Raw genomic sequence first — 6,691 nt, forward strand, 5'->3', positions numbered from 1 at the left:
AAACTGAGCCACACAGTCATAGATGTAAAGTGAGTAGAGCAGAGGGTTAAAAACACAGCCCTGTGGTGATGGTGGAGAAGTTCGTACTAATCTTCACTGATTGTGGTCTGGCGTAACTTAGGATTGGCACGTGACCCATGTAGAATTCAGCTGCATTTTTCTTTCAGATCAAGATGTAATAATCAATAAAGAAACATGAAAGAAGAAAGATGGACAGACAAAGGCAGAGAGTATATCCTTGTTGAATGCCTAGTTAATGACAAGATGTTGGTATTCTTTTTTATGGGGACCTTTATCACGTGAAACCAAAAATAAATAGAGTTTTAGTCTCTCAATTTAATTTAATATATTTGATGCAAAAATATAACCTCACTATAATGAGAACTATGTACAATAACTCAAAATTGGAAATAGAACATTGAAAACTACAGCAAAATACAGGCCCTTCACATTGAGTGTGGTGCCTACACAATAACTTCTTCTACCAACAGCCTAGAATTTCCCAACTGCATCACCCTCACTTCCTTGTACCTATGTAATAGTCTCCTATTGAACCTGTCTCCACCACCATTGCCGGCAGTGCAATCCATACACCCACCACTCTGTGAAGAACGGACCTGTACTTACTCCCAAACACCTTAAAACTATGCTCCATCGTGTTTTGCCATTTCAGTCCTGGAAAAAGGCCTCTGAGCATCCACAAGGTCAATGTCCATCATTGTCGCTGTGTGACTTCAGTGACACGAGGCGCATCGGGCAAAGGATCAAGACTATTATGGATCACAAGTCAACCTTGCGAATTAAGATAGCCTTAGCTGTAGCAAAAAAATGTAGAATGTCAACTTGAAAATCAGAAGAGAGCCTGAGAATACAACAATGGTACATGAAAATGAATAAATGTATTCCATTGGAAAAATAACATATAATTAAAAAAATAAAGTCACATTATTTGAACAAATTTGGGAACCATACATGGAACACAACAGAGAGGGGCTACCTTGGACCTCCACCCAATAGAATGAGAAGAAGACGAAATGACTTACCCAGTGTGTAAAAGTAGATGACACGCTTTTCTTGTTTATTTTTATTGTGTGATGACATTGTTTATTTTTATTGTGTGATGACATTGTTTAATGGGTTTAATGTATTGTATAATGTGATAGTACAGATTCTATTACCAATGTGTATATTACAGATTGTAGTGTACGATGACTGTGATTGGCTGGGAGTATAGCCACACCTACTGGCAGGTCTTAAAGGATTACTCCTAGCCAGATCAGGTCATTCTGGACTGGTCGACCTACTTATGATGTGCTCCAGTCTTTTAGTTAATAAAAGCCTTGGTTTGGATCAACAAGTCGTTGGTTCTTTCAATGCGCTCTACATCTATGTTGAATGTTTAATGGGTTTGGAGGGGGGTGGGAAGGGGGGAGGGAAGGTAGGGGAGAAAATGCCACTGTGTATATTTAAGAGGGAAATGTTTGTATGTGTTTTGATTGATATGGTTCACAGGGTGAAAAATAAAAAAATAAAAAAAACCTTGTGAGTTAAGGATAATGATGCCTCCCTTCCAGATGGACTGAACACCTTCTATGCTCAGTTTGATGAGAAGAGCATGATGACACCAAAGAAAGCTGTCCCCCACTGATGAATGCCCCCCCCCGCATAGCCGCAGCCAAGGTGAGGAGAACCCTCTCCAAGGTGAACCCACACAAGGCGGCGAGACCAGACAACCAGGCCTGGTTGGGTACCAAAGGACTGCGTAGACCAATTGATGGAGGTCTTCACGGACATCTTTTCACACCTCACTGCAGCAGTCCATCATTCCCACAGGGTTCAAGACGGCCACCATCTTCCCGAGTACCCAAGAGGGTGACAATAACAGGGCTCAGTGACAACGGCCCTGTGGCACTGACCTCCACCATTACAAAATGCTTGGAGTGGCTGGTGGAACGCATCAAAGCACACCTTCTAGGGCTGCTGAATCCATTTCAGTGTGCCTATAGAAGAAACCATTCGACAGATATTGCTTAATCCGTCCTGGTCCACCTGGAGAATGATGCCTCATATGTTTAATAATGATAATTCTCCAGAGACTGGTGAAGAAGCTGTCCTCACCGCGACTCAACATCCCTCTTTGTAATTGGATCCTGGACTTCCTAACGAAAAGACCACAGTTTGTCCGGGTTGGTAGCAGAATATCGCGCACTGTCACACTGAGCTTTGATGCACCTCAGGGCTGTGAGCTCAGGCCGCTCCTGTTCATGCTACTGACCTATGACTGCATCACCAGATCCAGCTCCAGCAGGGTCAACGTTGGCAGGTGACTCAACAGTCGTTGGCCTCAACAGCAACAACGATGAGTTGCACTACAGGGAAGAGGTGGAAAATCTCTGGAAATGGTGCAAGAGTAACAACCTGAGTTTCAACGTGGACAAGACAATGATCGTAGACTTCAGGAGGACCAGGAATGCCCATCCTACACTACACATCAGCAACTCTGTCGTAGAGATAGTGGAGAGCACCAAGTTCCTTGGGGTGACCTATCGTGGACACTCAACATCTCCTCACTTGTCTGGAAGGCACAACAGTGACCGCATTTCCTGAGAACACTGAAGTGGGCAAGGCTACCGGCCACCATTATGTCAGCCTTCTATAGGAGCTCAAATGAGAGGGTCCTGGCTGGTTGCATCACAGTGTGGTACAGTTGCTGCAGAGAAATGGACCATAAGAGACAGAAAGGATCACTGGCATCTCCCATCTCCCCCCATCAACTGGGGTCGCTGTCTGAAGAGGACGCACAACATCATTGAAGACCCCTTCCACCCCGCACACATCCTTCAGCTGCTCCAGAATGGGAAGGAGATAAAGGAGTATCAGAGCCAGTACCACCAGGCTGCTCACACTAACCGTCCGAGACTCAAAAATATACAAAACAATATTATTTATTTAATTTTATAGATTGAAATACTTGTCCGGCGCATGTATTATTTGTCTGTATGTGTGTTATGTCTGGTTGTGTGTCTGTGTGTTTTGCACCGAGGACCAGAGAACGCTATTTCTTCGGGTTGTACTTGTACAATCAGATGGCAATAAACTTGACTTGATCTTTGACCCTCTATGTTGTTCCAACCCATATATTCTTTTTAAAAAGTACTAAACCCTTCCGACCCTGTAACTCTCCATTTTTCTTCAATCCATGTGTCGGTCTAGAAGTCTCTTAAATGCCCCTAATGTGACTTATGTTAGTAATGGTGCTTGTGTGAAATGTTAAATGTTAACTAACCATTTAGTTCCTTCTGTCTATACTATCCCATTTTACTAAAATGGGAACTTGTAATAGAGGCATCGGGAGTGAGACTGAACCCATTCTTCTGCACAGAATATTGTTAAAATCAAACTTAGTTAATGGATCTGTTATAAAAGGAGTGAGGGCAAACTTGCCAGTGGATATTTTACTGTTGCTAGGTAATGACTTGGTGGATGATAAAGTCGTCCTTGCAATGCAAGGCAACCAGTGAGGTGTCAGAGAAGGACTCTGCTATTTACCCCACCGGTGCAATAACAAGGGGATGTCTAAAAAGATTATGAGCACAGCTGTGGAAAATAATTTAACCCGAATACAAAATCTCTGATAGTTCAGAACAGGTTTGAAGTAGAACTGACCTGGTAAAGGTTGAGAAATCATCTCCAGTAAATCCCAGCCCAGATAGTAAACTTATGGGTACAGAGTTGTCATTGTACAGTTGATAGTCAAACAAAAGGAGGATCTTGATTTTACTGAGGTTTGTCCTTCCAAAATACATCACCTCACACTTATCTAGATTGAACTCCATCTGCCACTTCTCTACCCAACTCTACATCCTGTCTATATCCTTTTTTAACCTTCGTCAACCTTCCCACAATCCTCCAACCTTTGTATCATCTGGAAACCTACTGGCCCATCTTTCCACCTCCATACAGGTCATTTATAAAAAATCACAAAGAGCAGGGGTCCCAGAACAGATCCTTGAGACTCTCCACTAATCACCAACCTCCAGGCAGAAAACTTTCCTTCCACTACTACTCTCTTCTTTCTACCTGCAAGCCAACTTTTTATCCACAAAGTTCCATGGATCCCATGCCTCATGACTTTATGAACCAGTCTCTCATGGGGTCCTTGTCAAATGCCTTACTAAAATTCATGTAGACCACATTTACCGCGACCCTTATCAATTTCTTTTGTTACCTCCTCAAAAACTCATTTAGACTTGTAGGCACGACCTTCCCTTCACAACGCTATGCCTTGAGTAGACTGTACCAAATGCTCATAGAACCTATCCTTAAGAATCCTCTCCAATAGGGGAGGAGTCACATGATGGAGTAGTGGCCAGTCGGGTTGAACCAGCCCTCTCCAGAAAAAAAGTTTGGAAAAGACGAGGCTCAACAAATATAAAACTCAAGAAATAGAAGATAAAGTTACAGAGAAGAACAAGAAGATGGCACCCAAGAAAGAGAAAGTAAGAACAACGGGGAAAAAAGAAGAAAAATCACTGGAGAAGAAAGAAGAAGGCATTACCTGCACGAAGGAGCAGGGAGCTGCGGTGGTAAAGAGCAGACGATCTCCGAGGTTGGTGAGTGCCCTGCGAAGTCACGACCTCCCAACCAGTGGACTCCAAAAATGGCTCCCGGAGCCAAACAAAAGTGCGTAACTGCGCATGCGCAATCAAAGGAAAAAGGAGGGGGGCTCAGCTGAGGAGCAGGCAATTACAACGCGACCAGCTGAGGACGCCCGGCATTAGGGCGCTCAGCTGGAGGATTAAAACAATGGAGAGGAAAGAAGCGAGGAGCCAGACAAGGGAGAACTACAGCGGGGTGACCGACAACAAGAGGATCAACAGCAGGAGGCCAGATGGACAGACAGCCCATGAAGGGAACACCAACAGCAAGAGGCCCAACAAGAGGAGGCCCGACAAAGACATAGAAGTAATTCATCAGAAAGAGCAGACACAGATACAAAGAAGAGAAAAAGAAGACACAAGCACAGGTACAGATACAGAAGAAAAGGAAGAAGAAGACCAAGATCTTCACAGGGAAATAGAAGGTAAAACAGATGGATAGAATATAGATAAAGCCTTTTTTGAAGAACAAATGAGATCATTAAAAGAATGGCTGTCATTAGAATTTAGTGCAATTAAAAGAGCAGAAGATAAAATGCAAAGGTTAGAACTGGTAATGACGGATATAGGGGAAAGAGTAGAAAATGTGGAAGAGTGGGAAACGGCTATAGAAATGGAAGTAAACGACTTAAGAGAAAAATTGGAAGAAAATGACAAAAAAATTAAAGAGACACAAGAGTTGTTATCTCAGAAAATTGATATGTTGGAAAATTATAGTAGGCGAAACAACATAAAAATAGTGGGCCTGAAGGAGGGTGAAGAAGGCACAGACATGAAGGAATTTATAAAAGTATGGATCCCGAAGGTTTTGGGAATGACAGAATTACATGAAGAAATGGAAATAGAGAGGGCACACAGAGCATTAGCTCCGAAACCACAGGCACATCAAAAACCAAGATCCATCTTAGTAAAATTTTTACAATATGCGACAAGAGTGGGCAAGGAATAAAGTTAGAGAAGATAATAAACCATTGGAATATAAGGGACAAAAAATATTTTTTTACCCAGACATAAGTTTTGAACTCTTAAAGAAGAGGAAGGTGTTTAATACAGTGAAATCGATTTTAAGACATCCAGCCGTACCTAAAATATTTATACCCGGGGAGCAAAACAGACTGTTCTCGGATCCAGAGGAAGCACAAGAATTCGCAGAATGTTTGCAGGACAGGAGGAGATAAAGAGCTGTAACAAGAAAGAAGACCGGCGATAAAATATATATAAAGATGTAAAAATAATGTATACGTAAAGAACTAAAGATGGAAAAGAGAAGGGAAGGAAGGAAGAAGGAGAAGAAAAAAAGAGAGAGCTTTGTTATATGTATTTAAAAAAGGGTTTTCGGGGGAAGAGAATAACCGTCACTGTGAAATCAGTTGACACTTGCGAGCAAGATCGCAAACCAAATGAAAAAGGGAGTTGTGGTTGCCCGGCAAGGGATAAGGGGCAACTCAGAGAGGGGGGCTGCATTTGGGGTTAAGATGTTATTGGGTGTGGGAATTGTTGGAATATTTTCTGTTTTAAACATAAATGTGTTGTCATACATTGAGTTTAAAAAGGGAAAACTAAAAGATAAAAATGGGAAAAAGGGGGCTGGAGGTGGCGAGGAGATGGAAAAGAGGTGTAAACAAGATATAAGATGGCCAAGTTGAACTATATGACTATAAACATTAATGGAATACATAACCAAATTAAAAGGAAGAGGCTACTAAATTTAATGAAAAAAGAAAAAAATAGATATGCCATTTGTACATGAAATGCTTCAAACTGAGGTGGAACATAACAAATTAAAGAGAGACTGGGTAGGACACGTAGTGGCGGCAGCATATAATTCAAAAGCTAGAGGTGTAGCCATATTAATTAACAAAAATGTACCAATCAAGATAGAGGAGGAAATAACAGATCCAGCAGGGAGGTATGTAATGATAAAGTTTTAGATTAACTCAGAATTTTGGAATTTGCTCAATATATATGCACCAAATGAGGAGGATCAAAAGTTTATGCAGGATATTTTTTTGAAGATTGCAGACACACAAAGA

This window comes from Narcine bancroftii, chromosome 11 (genome assembly GCF_036971445.1).
Source record: "Narcine bancroftii isolate sNarBan1 chromosome 11, sNarBan1.hap1, whole genome shotgun sequence".
Classification (NCBI taxonomy): Eukaryota; Metazoa; Chordata; class Chondrichthyes; order Torpediniformes; family Narcinidae; genus Narcine; species Narcine bancroftii.